At 37.4% G+C, this 16,969-nt stretch overlaps 1 long non-coding RNA gene across 2 annotated transcripts in view; it reads right to left on the reverse strand.

The window, feature by feature from the left end:
• LOC132342587 (uncharacterized) overlaps positions 1–16,969 on the reverse strand; it is a 256,069-nt gene that overhangs the window by 50,893 nt on the left and 188,207 nt on the right. The window lies entirely within an intron of this gene.

A 16,969-nucleotide genomic window follows, 5' to 3' on the forward strand; every position in this document is an offset into this window, starting at 1 on the left:
TCTCTGCTGATCCTGAATAAAGCAGTTTTTGCTGTAGAAATAACTGACAGTCTATTTGTTTTAGGTAAACACTTCTAATGTTACTGAACAAAGTAGTAAAAAGAAAGGTTAAACTCAGAGTTTGAATTCCCATCTCAAATACCCCAAAATGACTTAAGAGCTTCTGGATCTGCTCTGAAGCTTATCTCCTGCACAGAGTGAAATTTCTACAAATCAAATGCAGAACCTCATCCTGTGATGGGCTGAATTATAGTCCAAGTTGAATTCTCATCCTTACGGAGTATCATTTGTTAATAGGAGGGAGCTGAAAGTTAATAGGAATTTAGCTATGGTTAGTAAGTGTTCAATCTGCCAGTAACCAAGAATAACAGAGTAACCAATATGGCAGTTTCCCAGGGTCATCAGCCAGCTACTTGAGGGCAGATTAATTACATTTGAAAGCTCCATTATGGCATTGTTAGTATTTCTCCTTGATGAAGTAGGCACACTGGATATGGTTTTGTCTTTCCTGCATGGAATGCTTCTGCCCAGACTATCAGTCTTGAACTTACAAGGATGCCTTATTTACCACAATGTTATTCCACAGAACATTGTTTCTGATCAAGGAACTCACGTCACAGCAAAAGTGAGGTGGTGGTTCCATGTTCATGGAACTCTGGTCTTTCCATATCCCCAGCAACCTGAAGCAGCTATTGGAAGGGCCTTTTGAAGACTTACAGCATCATATAGGTGGCAATACCTTGCTGGCCAGGAACAAGGTTTGCCAAAAAGCTGTATAGTCTCTGAATCAGTGTCCAATATATGATATTGTTTCTCTCATAGCCAGGATTCATAGGTCCAAGGATCAAGAAGTAGAAATGGAAGTGGTACCACTCACCAACCCTAGCATCCCATTAGTAAAATGTTTGCTTCCTGTTCCCATGAATTTATGCTCTGCTGGCCTAGAGGTCTTATTTACAGAGTCAGGAATGCTTACACTGGGAAATCCAACAATGACTCATTGGTCTAGAAGTTAAGACTTCCCTGCAGCCACTTTAAACTCCACATGCTTTCTTCTTTCCTATTTCCCCCTTTTGGTATGGGAGTGCCTCTCCTCTGCCTCATGCACCACTATATTTTGAAAGCACATAACACATTTGAATTCACAGATTCACAGCTGGAAAGCAAGTTGCCTCTGCATGAATCATACCTTGAGTTTTCAGTTTAGTTCAGTTCACTCAATCATGTCTGACTCTTTGAGACCCCACAGACAGCAGCAGCCAGGCTTCCCTGTCCATCACCAACTCCTGGAGCTTGCTTAAACTCATGTCCATCGAGTCATTGATGCCATCCAACCATCTCATCCTCTGTCATTCTCTTCTTCTCCTGTCTTCAATCTCTCCCAGCATCAGGATCTTTTCCAATGACTCAGTATTTGCATCAGGTGGCCAAAGTATTGGAGATTCAACTCAGCATCAGTCCTTCCAATGAAAATTCAAGACTGATTTCCTTTAGGGTGGACTGGTTTGATCCCCTTGCAGTCCAAGGGACTCTCAAGAGTCTTCTCCAACACCACAGTTCAGAGCATCAATTCTTTGTTGCTCAGCTTTCTTTATGGTCCAATTCTCACATCCATACATGACTAATGGAAAAACCATACCATGGGTTTACCTATGGTAAATTTAGATAATATTAGATATTAGATGAATCATGTACTTATTTTGAGTTGGTGCTGGAATTAGTTAAGACCTTTGGTTTTTAGGATGGAATATATATATCTTACTCAGGAAAGAATGTAGGTTTTGGATGGCCAGGGACAAAATGCTGAGTATGTCTCCCCAGTTCAAATGTGGATATTTTAACTCTAAAGGGGATAGAATTAAAAAGTGTGGGTCTTTTGGAAGGTGATTAGGTTACAAACAAGGAGCCCTTATGTATGATAGTGCTTGTATAGAAAAGACCCTAAAATCTCCTTTACCCTTTCACCATGTGAGGTTACAGTGAGAATAGGGCCATCAAAGAAGAATGTCTACCTTCACCAGATACCAAAACAATAGACTCCAAAAAAGTGCCTTAATCTTAGACTGTGTGGATCACAATAAACTGTGGAAAATTCTGAAAGAGATGGGAATACCAGATCACCTGATCTGCCTCTTGAGGCCTACATGAAGGTCAGGAAGCAACGGTTAGAACTGGACATGGAAAAACGACTGGTTCCAAATAGGAAAAGGAGTACATCAAGGCCGTATATTGTCACCCTGCTTATTTAACTTATATGAAGAGTACATCATGAGAAATGCTGGGCTGGAAGAAGCACAAGATTGCCAGGAGAAATATCAATAACCTCAGATATGCAGATGACACCAACCTTATGGCAGAAAGTGAAGAGGAACTAAAGAGCCTCTTGATGAAAGTGAAAGAGAGTGAAAAAGTTGGCTTAAAGCTCAACATTCAGAAAACTAAGATCATGGCATCTGGTCCCATCACTTCATGGGAAATAGATGGGGAAACAGTGGAAACAGTATCAGATTTTATTTTGGGGGGCTCCAAAATCACTGCAGATGGTGACTGCAGCCATGAAATTAAAAGACGCTTACTTCTTGGAAGGAAAGTTATGACCAAGCTAGATAGCATACTGAAAAGCAGAGACATTACTTTGCCAGCAAAGGTTCATTTAGTCAAGGCTATGGTTTTTCCAGTAGTCGTGTATGGATGTGAGAGTTGGACTGTGAAGAAAGCTGCGAGCCAAAGAATTGATGCTTTTGAACTGTGGTGTTGGAGAAGACTCTTGAGAGTCCCTTGGACTTCAAGGAGATCCAACCAGTCCATTCTGAAGGAGATCAGTCCTGGGTGTTCTTTGGAAAGAATGATGCTAAAGCTGAAACTCCAGTACTTTGGCCACCTCATGAGAAGAGTTGCCTCATTGGAAAAGACTCTGATGCTGGGAGGGACTGGGAGCAGGAGGAGAAGGGGACGACAGAGGATGAGATGGTTGGATCGTATCACTGACTCGATGGATGTGAGTTTGAGTGAACTCCAGGAGTTGGTGAAGGACAGGGAGGCCTGGCATGCTGCGATTCATGGGGTTGCAAAGAGTCGGACATAGATGAGTGACTGAACTGAACTGAACTGAATCTTAGACTTCCCACCCTCCACAACTGTGAGAAATAAATTTCTGTGATTTATAAGCTAGCGACTTTATTATATTCTGTGTAGCAGTCTGAATAAGACATACTACTCTGTAAATTTTTTAGAAGGTACAAATTGACCAATAACAAAAAAGTGAACTTTACATGATGTGTATAAAAGGTAAATTTTAAAAAGTGTAAGTGGTAAACATATAGTTGTTCACTGTAAAAGTCTGTTCAATCTGGTATATGTTTTTTTAAATGTGTATCATAAAATGTTTTCATGGAAATATGAACAGAGGGAGAACAAGTGGAGAAAGAGAGGGGGAAGTGAGGAACAGGGAAGGAGGAAGGAGAAGAGAAGACAGAAAACAGAATATTAGTCTAAGTGTGTCAAAGATATTAGGTCTACACAATATTAAATGATTGATGCTGTCTTTGTACAATCATGTGCCTATTTTTCTTAAAGTGTTTTTATTTTACTTTGAGTAATTATTTCTTTAGCTTATGGTGGGATTTGCCGCCCAGATTCCCCTTAAAGTCCTCCAATATCTCTTTTTGCTAATAAGAATTGCCTCTTGCAAGGTCAACTCTCTTTAGCAAAATCTACTCATCCAATGATTGCTCAATATAGCACAAAAATCTAGTCTTCTTATCCCAGTTTGGTGTACTTTCTAACAACTATCCTCATTTCCAAGTGATCAGCTGAGATCGTTAATACTCCAGAAAATTCCAGTTTGTTTGATTTCTTTTTCCCATTCCAGTCCTGCTTTTTCCTTTTTCTTTTCCTTCTATAGGTGGTGAATACCTGAACATTCCTTAATAAACTTCCTACACACTAATCCAATTTTCATTTCAGATTCAACTTTCCTGGTAATTCAGTCAATTACATTTTCTCCCATGTAATGCAGAAGAAAACTACTTCCTTAGTAGTTAATTGAATAATAAAACATACAGAGTTCCTCCAAAAATGGTGGAAATAAGACAATTGAGAACATCTGAAAACTGAACAACCATCCTTTATTCTAAGTAACATAAGTACTCAAAGCCATCAGCTTAGTTCAATTCTTAAAAGTTTTCTTAGTTCTCAAATGCTTATTTCTGTTATTGGATAAAAGGGAAAGATTTAATCAATTATTTTCAACTGCATTTATGACTTCACTATACTTTCCTTTGAAAGAATTTGTATTAATGCAAAACAACAGAGAATCCATTTTTGTTGACAATATCCCTGGATTAATTTCCTGAGAACACATATACATCTTTGAATAAAATCTGTATACTAGCTAATACATAATACTGAAAACCTGTTTAAATTGCAGTTTTAACTGTTACCAGTGTATAAAACTATTCAAGTTGAAGAAAAAAATCCGGATGAATGATTTAGCTTACATTAGCAACATTTGAAGCATTCAGTGTTTCTGCTAAATAGAAAAGGAGATCTTCCTCTTAATAATTGGTTATTGGGTTATTGTAGTTGCAACATGAGTATTTACATGTGAAACCTTTTAATCTTGAAAAATGTACTGTTTATATATTTGAGAAAAAATAAAATGTCTAATCTTTTAAAATATTCATGGTGAATTGAAACGAAACAAAAGAACGTATACATAAAAAGTTAATAGTTGGGATCATAAATTGAAGTGAGATGGGGAAAGAAAGAAGGGGACATAAATAAATTACTTGGGCAAAGAAGCAACAAATTCATAGAGGGAGGTGGTAACACTGTCAGGAGACAGCCTGAGGCAAAAATAGGTGAAAATCACAGAGCATAGACATGGTGCACAGAAAGGGAAACAAAATTGCAGACGAGTAGCAAAAGCAAAGGTTTAATAGTTATTCTGAGTGGGATATGTTGACAGCATGCCAAAAGAATTAGGATCTAATCAGTCTGGAAGCCCAAAGACTGTGGAAGAGGCAGAATCAGATAAATAGAGTCTATAAAAAAAAAAAAAAGTCAAGGGAACAAACTGATTTTGAAGGGAATATTATGTTCCTGCCAAAATCCCTTGACTCAAAAAAGGAAAGACAGATGATCCCTCCTGTTACATGACAGTTGGGTCATAATGTTCAATTTATGCACAGATACGAATGACACTATTTTTCAGTCAACCCGAGAAGATATAGGAAGCTGCCTAACCATCAAAAGAAGGCTTGACCCTTTAGTAAAGAGAAAGACTTGAAACAGTAATCAAGGACCATTTCTTCACATACATACAGACACACAATTAATGAAGCTTCCCTATATACAGAATATAACTTATTGTACGTGTGATTTATATAATGTTTCTAAGTATTTGAATTAATGTTGTGACTGCTTAAATTTTCAAGTGCAGTAAAAGCTCCTATTTGACCTCCTTTGACCTAATTCATCTGGTGAACTGACTTTCATTCACTCAATACAGTGGACTAATGTCTATAGTTCACCTATTCTCATATATCAGTATATTTCTGCTGCTACCTATTCATTTTACGCTTAGCAATTTTAGTTACATTTGTTCCACAATTTGTTCACCAGAGTAGTACCTCCTATCATAATCATACGGAGTTGTATAATTGTATTATGGTAAACAACTTTCATGCATTGGAGAAGAAATGGCAACCCACTCCAGTGTTCTTGCCTGGAGAATTCCAGGGATGGGGGAGCCTGGTGGGCTGCCGTCTATGGGGTTGCACAGAGTTGGACATGACTGAAGCGACTTAGTAGCAGCAGCAGCAGCAAACATATATTAGAGTTTCCCTGGTGGTTCAGCAGTAAAAAATCTGCCTGCCAATGCAAGAGATGCGGGTGCCATCCCTGCATCAGGAAGAATCCCTGTAGAAGTAAATGACAACCCACTCCAGTATTATTACCTGAGAAATTCCATGGACAGAAGAGCTTGGTGGGATACAGACCATGGGGTCACAAGAGTGGAACACAACTTAGTGATTAACAAAAACAACAACAAACATACATTAAGTTGATAGATAAAGTCTGAGGCTGTAAAGAACTGTTTTGTAACCAAATATAACTGTCCAATAAATACTTCAGCACCCATGAGAATATTTACATTTCATGAGGATTTATGAGAATATTATTATTACTCTCAATTTTAATCTCAAAAATAAAGTCAAAATGTTAAGGAAGTTACCTGTATATAGTACAAAACCCATTTAGGTCTGCTTCTTGCTAAAGTTTGTGATTTGGGGAAAGTTACTTTACATCTCTGAGTCTCCAATCCTTGACTCTTTAATAAGAAATGTATATTCCATATATGACTGCAACATTATTTCCCTCCCGATATGCTCTTCTTAAAGTTGAACTTGATCCTCCAGCCTTGGAGAGGTGAGTTCAACATCCTCTCTTGAACCTCAGTGGATCTTTTTTCATAGTAAATAGAGTTTCTTATATGACAAACACTAAATTTTATTCAACGTCAGGACATATTCATCCAAAACTTAATATATTTAACTAAAACAGATTTACAGATATTTGATTTTCAGTTGACAAAAACATTTAAAAAAATAATCTCCAGGATTAGCATTACTCTGATAATAAAATTTGACAAAGGCTACAAGAAAACTCTTCACGGTCTGATCATGAGTAATGCTGGATAATTCCAGATTGGAAGCAGACTACATATTATAATGACATAATGGGAAAAGTTGATGGTCAATTAGTTATCAGATTTTCTATGAGATGGCAACATACAAATTTAATTTTATTGCTAATTATATAAAATATGGAAAATAGCTAATCTTAACCTTTTCTGTTTTATTCAAAGGAAGTTGTTAATAGGTTTTAAGAATCAAAGAGCATAATTAAATGTGTGAGAAAGTATCTCATAAATTACATATTTGAATCTAACTGTCAATCTGTGTTTTGGTGTATTTGAAGTTGGGGCAAAAAATCTTTTTACCTTCTTGTGTGTTAAAAATTGATATTTGGGGCTTCCCTGGTGACTCAGTGGTAAAGAATCCGCCTGCCAATGCAGGAGACACAAGTTCGATCACTGATCTAGGAAGAGTCCACATTCCTCAGAGCAACTAAAGCCTGTATACCACAACTACTGAACCTGGGACCCAGAACTACTGAGCCTGCATGCTGCAACCACTGAAGCCCACAAGCCCTAGAGCCTGTGCTCGGAACAAGAGAAGCCGCCACAATGAAAAGCCATGCACTGCAACTAGAAAGCAGCCCTCTGCTTGCTGCAACTAGAAAAAAGCACGTGGGCAGCAACAACGATCCAGCACAGCCATAAATACATAAAATCATAAAAAATTAATATTCAATTTACTGAAATAAATTTTTTAAACTAGAGTTTTATTTTTAAACCAAAATTATAAAACCTTCTGTTTCTATATAATGCTCCTCTATCTTTGAAATCACTTTGAGGGGTTTGCACTGAAGTAAGGAATTTTATTAAGAAATTTAAAGTTGATCATAAACACTCTCTTCCAACAACACAAGAGAAGACTACACATGGACATCACCAGATGGTCACACCAAAATCAGACTGATTATATTCTTTGCAACCAAAGATGGAGAAGCTCTATACAGTCAGCAAAAACATGACCAGGAGCTGATTGTGGCTCAGATCATGAACTCCTTATTGCCAAATTCAGACACTAATTTAAGAAAGTAGGGAAAACCACTAGACCATTCAGGTATGATCTAAATCAAATCCCTTATGATTATACAGTGGAAGTGAGAAATAGATTTAAGGGACTAGATCTGATAGATAGAGTGCCTGATGAACAATGGACAGAGGCTCGTGACATTGTACAGGAGAAAGGGATGAAGATCATCCCCATGGAAAAGAAATGCAAAAAAGCAAAATGGCTGTCTGAGGAGGCCTTACAAATAGCTGTGTAAAGAAGAGAAGCAAAAAGCAAAGCAGAAAAGGGAAGATATAAGCATCTGAATGCAGAGTTCCAAAGAATAGCAAGAAGAGATAAGAAAGGCTTCCTCAGCGATCAATGCAGAGAAATAGAGGAAAACAACAGAATGGGAGACTAGAGATGTCTTCAAGAAAATTAGAGATACCAAGGGAACATTTCATGCAAAGATAGGCTCGATAAAGGACAGAAATGGTATGGACCTAACAGAAGCAGATGGCACCCCACTCCAGTACTCTTGCCTGGAAAATCCCATGGATGGAGGAGCCTGGTGGGCTGCAGTCCATGGGGTCACTAAGAGTCGGACACGACTGAGCAACTTCACTTTCACTTTTCACTTCCATGCATTGGAGAAGGAAATGGCAACCCACTCCAGTGTTCTTTCCTGGAGAATCCCAGGGATGGGGGAGCCTGGTGGGCTGCCGTCTATGGGGTCGCACAGAGTCAGACACAACTGAAGCGACTTAGTAGTAGTAGTAACAGAAGCAGAAGGTATTAAGAAGAGGTGGCAAGAATACACAGAAGAACTGTACAAAAAAGAGCTTCACGACCCAGATAATCATGATGGTGTGATAACGCACCTAGAGCCAGACATCCTGGAATGTGAAGTCAAGTGGGCCTTAGAAAGCATCACTACAAACAAAGCTAGTGGAGGTGATGGAATTCCAGTTGAGCTATTCCAAATCCTGAAAGATGATGCTGTGAAAGTGCTGCACTCAATATGCCAACAAATTTGGAAAACTCAGCAGTGGCCACAAGACTGGAAAAGGTCAGTTTTCATTTCAATCCCAAAGAAAGGCAATGCCAAAAAATGCTCAAACTACCACACAATTGCACTCATCTCACACTCTAGTAAAGTAATCCTCAAAATTCTCCAAGCCAGGCCTCAGCAGTACATGAACCATGAACTTCCAGATGTTCAAGCTGGTTTTGGAAGAGGCAGAGAAATCAGAGATCAAATTGCCAACAATCTGCTGGATCATCAAAAAAGCAAGAGAGTTCCAGAAAAACATTGATTTCTGCTTTATTGACTATGCCAAAGCCTTTGACTGTGTGGATCACAATAAACTGTGGAAAACTCTGAAATAGACGGGAATACCAGACCACCTGACTTGCCTCTTGAGAAACCTACATGCAAGTTAGGAAGCAACAGTTAGAACTGGATATGGAACAACAGACTGGTTCCAAATAGGAAAAGGAGTAAGTCAAGGCTGTATATTGTTACCCTGCTTATTTAACTTATATGCAGAGTACATCATGAGAAATGCTGGGCTGGAAGAAGCACAAACTGGAATCAAGATTGCTGAGAGAAATATCAATAACCTCAGATATGCAGATGATACCACCCTTATGGCAGAAAGTGAAGAGGAACTAAAAAGCCTCTTGATGAAAGTGAAAGAGGAGAGTGAAAAAGTTGGGTTAAAGCTCAACATTCAGAAAATGAAGATCATGGCATTTAGTCTCATCAGTTCATGGGAAATAGATGGGGAAACAGTGGAAACAATGTCAGACTGTATTTTTCTGGGCTCCAAAATCACTGCAGATGGTGACTGCAGCCATGAAATTAAAAGACACTCCTTGGAAGAAAAATTATGACCAACCTAGATAGCATACTGAAAAGCAGAGACATTACTTTGCCAACAAAGGTCTGTCTAGTCAAGGCTAAGGTTTTTCTAGTAGTCATGCATGCATGTGAGAGTTGGACTGTGAAGAAAGCTGAGCGCCAAAGAATTGATGCTTTTGAACTGTGGTGTTGGAGAAGACTCTTGAGAGTCCCTTGGACTGCAAGGAGATCCAACCAGTTCACCTAAAGAGGACCAGTCCTGGGTGTTCACTGAAAGGACTGATGCTGAAGCTGAAACTCCAATACTTTGGCCACCTCATGCGAAGGGTTGACTCATTGGAAAAGACCCTGATGCTGGGAGGGATTGCAGGCAGGAGGAGAAGGGGACCACAGAGGATGAAATGGCTGGATGGCATCACCGACTGGATGGACATGAGTTTGAGTGAACTCTGGGAGTTGGTGATGGACAGGGAGGCCTGGCATGGTGCGATTCATGGGGTCACAAAGAGTTGGACATGACTGAGCGACTGAACTGTCTGAATATATGTAATATATTTGAATTTCTTCAAATTCCCCAATCAACAAATCTAACAAAACCATCCCAAGTATTAAATATACACAGTTAATTTAATGGCAACATACTCTCAATATTCTTGCCTGGAGAACCCCATGAACACCAGAGGAGCCTTGCAGGCTACAGTCTGGGGTTACAAACAGTTGGACATATGTTGAGTGACTGAACTACAGCAACAGTTAATTTTATCAATGATCATACAAATATGGATAATCTTAGATTATCTTTAAATATTTGAATAAATTTGGTTTCTGCTACCCCTCATAGATTATGAGTACACAACTTAAGCATTCAGTTCAGTTCAGTCCAATTCAGTTGCTCAGTTGTATCTGACTCTTTGTGACTAAATAAGTCCAAGGGACTCTCAAGAGTCTTCTCCTGTGGTGGATTCATGTTGATGTATGGCAAAACCAATACAATACTGTAAGGTAATTAACCTCCAATTAAAATAAATAAATGTATATTGAAAAAAAAAGTCTTCTCCAACACTACAGTTTAAAAGCATCAATTCTTCAGTGCTCGGCTTTCTTCACAGTCCAACTCTCACATCCATACATGACCACTGGAAAAACCATAGCCTTGACTAGATGGACCTTTGTTGGCAAAGTAATGTCTCTGCTTTTCAATATGCTATCTAGGTTGATCATAACTTTCCTACCAAGGAGAAAGTGTCTTTTAATTTCATGGCTGCAGTCACCATCTGCAGTGATTTTGGAGCCCCCAAAAATACAGTCTGACACTCTTTCCACTGTTTCCCCATCTATTTCCCATGAAGTGATGGGACCAGATGCCATGATGTTAGTTTTCTGAATGTTGAGATTTAAGCCAACTTTTTCACTCTCCTCTTTAACTTAAGCATTAAATACACTTTAAGTACTTGAACAGATTATTCCTGAAACCCAACACAGAAGTACTGATAGTTTATGTCTGAATTACTCACTCATTTTTATCTTTAATTCTAAGGACCCAAATTTAAAGATTCCACTAACAGTATATTTTCAGCGATCATTTCTATTGTGTGTCAGTAAGGAAATGGAAATCACATTTCAGAATATATTTGAGTTAATTTCTCTGTGGGTTAAAGTTTTTTTTTTTGTTTGTTTTTTATTAAACACTTATTTAGTCAAGATAGTAGATCTAGAAGTACACTTTTTTAGCACAACTTTCATCTTTCTGTTATAGTAACATGCCAATAACGACTAATCTATTCCCTCTAAAAAGGAAGTTTTCCCAGCATTCATATCCTGGGTTCAAGTTTTGCTATTACATTCTGGCCTCCACACATAGATTGCTTTACTACCTCAGTGGATTCAATTAATCAATTTTCCAGACGACTATTTTAAACTATATGTATATCCTTCAACTCAAACACTTAAATACTTTTTAAATATATACAATTTAAGGATTTATCAAGTTTCAGTCTGGTTTTATACCAATTTTTTCTAAAGTAACTTCAATTACAATTTTTTTTTTTTTTTTGGCTGCATCACATGTGGCACATGCAGAAGGCAATGGCACCCCACTCCAGTACTCTTGCCTGGAAAATCCCATGGATGGAGGAGCCTGGTAGGCTGCAGTCCATGGGGTCACCAAGAGTCGGACATGACTGAGCGACTTCACTTTCACTTTTCCTCTCATGCATTGGAGAAGGAAATGGCAACCCACTCCAGTGTTCTTGCCTGGAGAATCCCAGGGACAAGGGAGCCTGGTGGGCTGTCATCTATGGGGTCACACAGAGTTGGACACGACTGAAGTGATTTAGCAGCAGCAGCACGTGGCACACAGGATCTTAGTATCATCCTTAAAGTATTTAGAAAAAAGATGTTTCAACTTTTTGTAAGAATGTGCAATATTATTCTAGATATATACATATACAAACATTATATATATATGTACACATCTACCACATATAGGAAATATATACATATACATTATTTTTATTTGTAACCATGTTTTACTTCATAAAGTTAAGAGAAATATGAAGAAAGAAAAGACAACAAGATTAATGAGGACCTACTGTGAACTACTGAGTTATCATTTTATGTATTATCTTTTGCAATATGCATTTTACAAATAAGGATATGAGCCTGAAGGATAAATCACTTGTTCAAAGTCACACAGTTAGTAGTTCATATATTTGAATTTATATTTACAAACTCATACGCTATGATTTTTTCATAATAATGATGTAATTTTTATGGGGGAAAAATAAGATGCATGAGGAGACCAGCACTGCATGCAGACTCAATACTGTCTAAAATATAATCTTTTATTATTTCTCTAATTCCCAAATAGTTCACTAGGAAAATGGAAAATTTTAAACATTCTTCTGCCCTATTTCAAAGAGGTTGGGGAGGGGGGTTGATATTAAATGTAATCAAATGTGTTAAAAATATATTACACATTTATATTTAAAAATTCTTACCAAAAATGAATTCTAAAATATTGTGATGTATATATATACACACATGTACAATGTATATATATGTATGACACATATGTATGACAGTATTAATATTCACCCATTTCAGGGATTACTGAAGACATCAAAAAGACTCAATAATTCCAATGATCATAAAAGCCTTTCAAAAACAAATGAAAACCAGGAATAATTAAAGTGGAAATAAACTACTTTATGAATCTTTTTATATTCTTTATGTTTGTGAGGGTACTAGAAACAAACCAGTAAATTGACTAGGTATCTGATTTTAAATTGAATTTTTTCCAATGTTATGAGTCTTGGAAAACTTTCAAAATTTACAAATTAAATGAAATTTACTTAACATGCTATAATAATGCTTCATTAAATGTATCCCCACTTACCCTCTGGATCTCTGCAATGTTCTATTACAAATTTCACTCAGACATGAAAAAAAAAAAATTAGCCAGTTATTTCACCCCTAAAATAGGACCAATTGAAAAGTGAAAGAAAGTGAAGTTGCTCACTTGTGTCTGACTCTTTTCGACCCCATGGACTGTAGCCTACCACACTCCTCTATCCATGGGATTTTCCAGGCAAGAGTACTGGAGTGGGTTGCCATTTCCTTCTCCAGAGGATCTTCCCAACCCAGGGACTGAACCTGAGTCTTCCACATTGTAGGCAGATGCTTTAACATCTGAGCCACCAGGGAAGTCTATTGAAGTAATTACAAATTCATATTAGCTACATAAAGCCAGTGACTATGCAGAATATTTTTCTCTATAAGCAACAAAATTATTTGGTCTTTCTTACATCATTCTTCTATAATGTTCATTTAAAAAGCAATTAAAAGGACTGATGAGCATATATTAGCAATTCCTCAATAAAACTGACTTTTAAAAATTTCTTGATAAACATAATTGATTTTTGGGGGGGTAATAAGATTGTACTACAGAAAATATTTTTAAATGTTTATATTTAACTCAAATATTCAATTGTTTTGAACACTCAAATATTTGAGTGAGAGGATGTTAGTTGCTAAGTCATGTCTAACTCTTTTGCAATCCATAGACTGTAGCCTGCCAGACTCCTCTGTCCATGGAATTCTCCATGCAAGAATACTAGAAGGGGTTGCCATTTCCTTCTTGAGGCTCTTCCTGACCCAGTGATGGAATTTGGGTCTTCTGCATTGCAGGCAGATTCTTAACCTTTTGAGCTACCAGGGAAGCCCTAGAGAATTTAATATTTTATTTTGAATATTCAACAATATGTATTTCATGTATTTGGGGGTTAAAGAAATATGAAAAATATTTGATATTTAGAGTGTACTGCAGCATGAATGTCATCACCATGGAAAACATAACTCTTTTGGAATTCATTTGTGAGAAATTTATTGCTTTGAACATGATATTCATTCCCTTTGAGGTAAAAACATCTTTTAACAAGTGAAATACTTAAAGCAAATAACCTAAAATACTTCATCTTAAAAAAGGTGTTTTGTATCCTTGGAAGTTAAATTAAGTAGGTTGAAACTGATAAATAAGAGTTAATATTGTGTTTGTTTACAATGTTTTATACTGTAATAAACATACAATTGCAAAAAAACAAAAATATTATTGAAAGTTGTGAATCTTTTACTTACAGGTGTTAGGTTTTTTTCCCCACATAAAATCACCAGTAGTATCATACTATGTGCAATATTCTATACATTTCTTTCTTATTTAGTGACATAATCATTTAAATTCTTAATTTACAATATCTAAAAATTACCAAATAATTCATAATGGGAAAATTAACCTAAGAGATGTGTTTAAGTATTCCTGAATTATGCTTGTATTACTACTTTGTATTTAAGTAAAATTAGTTAAATTTTAAAAATCTATGCTTGATAGAGATCAATGATAAAAAGGTGAAAATTGGAAGCCACTAAACAGTGGAATGATATGACTTCGTTTGAAATTTTAAAAAAATTACCAGGTGTGCAATGAGAAAAACACATTGCTATTAAGAATCTCTATTGTAGGAGGTCCTACAAGATTAGGCAAGACCATAAAATTGTGAGCTGAGTGAAATGGCAGCTGAAGTGATAGATACAAGTGAACAGATTTGAACTATATTTAGGAAATAGAAGAATTCTGATTGATTATTTAAGATGATTTAGGGAAGTGGCAACCCACTCCATTATTCTTTCCTGGAGAATCCCCATGGACAGAGGAGCCTTGGTGGGCTACAGTCCAGGGTCACAAAAGAGTTGGGCATGACTGAAGCAACTTACAGAGAAGGCAATGGCACCCCACTCCAGTACTCTTGCCTGGAAAATCCCATGGATGGAGGAGCCTGGTGGGCTACAGTCCATGGGGCCGCTAAGAGTCAGACACAGCTGAGTGACTTCACTTTCACTTTTCACTTTCATGCATTGGAGAAGGAAATGGCAACCCACTCCAGTGTTCTTGCTTTGAGAATCCCAGGGACGGGGGAGCCTGGTGGGCTGCCGTCTATGGGGTCACACAGAGTCGGATACGACTGAAGTGACTTAGCAGCAGCAGCAGCAGCAGAAGCAACTTAGGACACACACACACACACACACACACACACAGGGAAGTAAAAGATATGGCCAAAGATGAGAAAGGTTTTATGGGCAACTGAATAGACAGTAAACTAAAAACACACACAAAGAAAGTGATTTGTTGGGAATAGGAAAATGCAGGGTGACATATTTTTAAGAACTGTCCAAATGGATATTTCCAATATACAGTTAAATATATGACTATGAATAAAAAGAATATGCTATAACAGGAGTCAAGGTATCAGAGCATGAAGCACTGTTTGAGAATATTTCAAATGTTGCTAATGAGAAACTTAGAAAATGACTGAAAAAGTCCACACTTGACATTTTTGATTTTGTATATATAATTTATTATTTTGGTGATAAAGATCTCAGAATACATTGAAATGTGCAGTAAGTCAAGGAGACATGAAGTATAAATGCTGTTGTTGCTGTGCTGTTTAGTCAGTAAGTCCTATTTGACTCTTTGCAACCCCATGGACTGTAGCTCATCAGGCTCCTCTATCCACGAGATTTCCCAGGCAAGAATACTGAGTGGGGTACCATTTTCTTCTCCAGAGGATCTTCCCAACCAGGGAGTGAACCTGTATCACCTGCATTGGAAGGTGGGCAGATTCTTTCCCACTGAATCACCAGGGAAGGCCAAGGAGTATAAATAACTCAATAATTATGACTGTGAGTGAAGAGATAGTCAGCTTAAGAGAACATAGGGTAGAATTTGTTTTGTTGTTTGTTGATATATTGGTGGATTGATATACCTCTTTAATTGTTAAAGGGAAGGCATCTCTAAAGAGAAAGAATTGACTACATATGAGAAACTTTTGTGCCAGAGAAGGAAAAAAAATAGACCCCAAAACACAAATAGAAAAATTATTTCTGACATGGGAAGTAATACTTCTTCTATTACAACTGGAAAAAGAATGGAAGGGATATAATGACACAGATGTATTTCACTATTATAATAGCGGGAAATTGAATTAGGTCTTGTAATTGCTTTACTTAATAAGGGAGGATATACTGTTTGACAGTAAGGGAGAAGGGATGAGGGTTTTCTGCTGATTTTATACAGTTTAGAAGACAGACCTATGATCTTTATAATGTCCTACATATTTTGGTTTTATCTATATATTACCCTATATATCTTCTAACAGGTGCAGAATATTTTTATTTCTATCACTTTATAATAGAGCTTAGAAATGGTGTACATGCTTAAATAGCCCATTTTTTCATAGGTGTCAAGGAAAATTGGACATATTCTGAAAAAATAGCACATTAATTTAAAACCTTACTATAATATAGAGGTATAAATAATAATGACGACTGAGCGACTGATCTGAATCAGAATAAATAATAATTCAATTACAAATAATTAAATATGTGTAACAAATCAGATCAGATCAAATCAGTCGCTCAGTCGTGTCCGACTCTTTGCGACACCATGAATCGCAGCATGCCAGGCCTCCCTATCCATCACCAACTCCCGGAGTTCACTCAGACTCACATCCATCGAGTCAGTGATGCCATCCAGCCATCTCATCCTCTGTCGTCCCCTTCTCCTCTTGCCCCCAATCCCTTCCAGCATCAGAGTCTTTTCCAATGAGTCAACTCTTCGCATGACGTGGCCAGAGTACTGGAGTTTCAGCTTTAGCATCCTTCCTTCCAAAGAACAGCCAGGGCTGATCTCCTTCAGAATGGACTGGTTGGATCTCCTTGCAGTCCAAGGGACTCTCAAGAGTCTTCTCCAACACCACAGTTCAAAAGCATCAATTCTTTGGCGCTCATCATTCTTCACAGTCCAACTCTCACATCCATACATGACCACGGGAAAAACCATAACCTTGACTAGAACATTTGTTGGCAA

Source organism: Bos taurus, chromosome 17 (assembly GCF_002263795.3).
Source record: "Bos taurus isolate L1 Dominette 01449 registration number 42190680 breed Hereford chromosome 17, ARS-UCD2.0, whole genome shotgun sequence".
In the NCBI taxonomy this organism is placed as follows: domain Eukaryota; kingdom Metazoa; phylum Chordata; class Mammalia; order Artiodactyla; family Bovidae; genus Bos; species Bos taurus.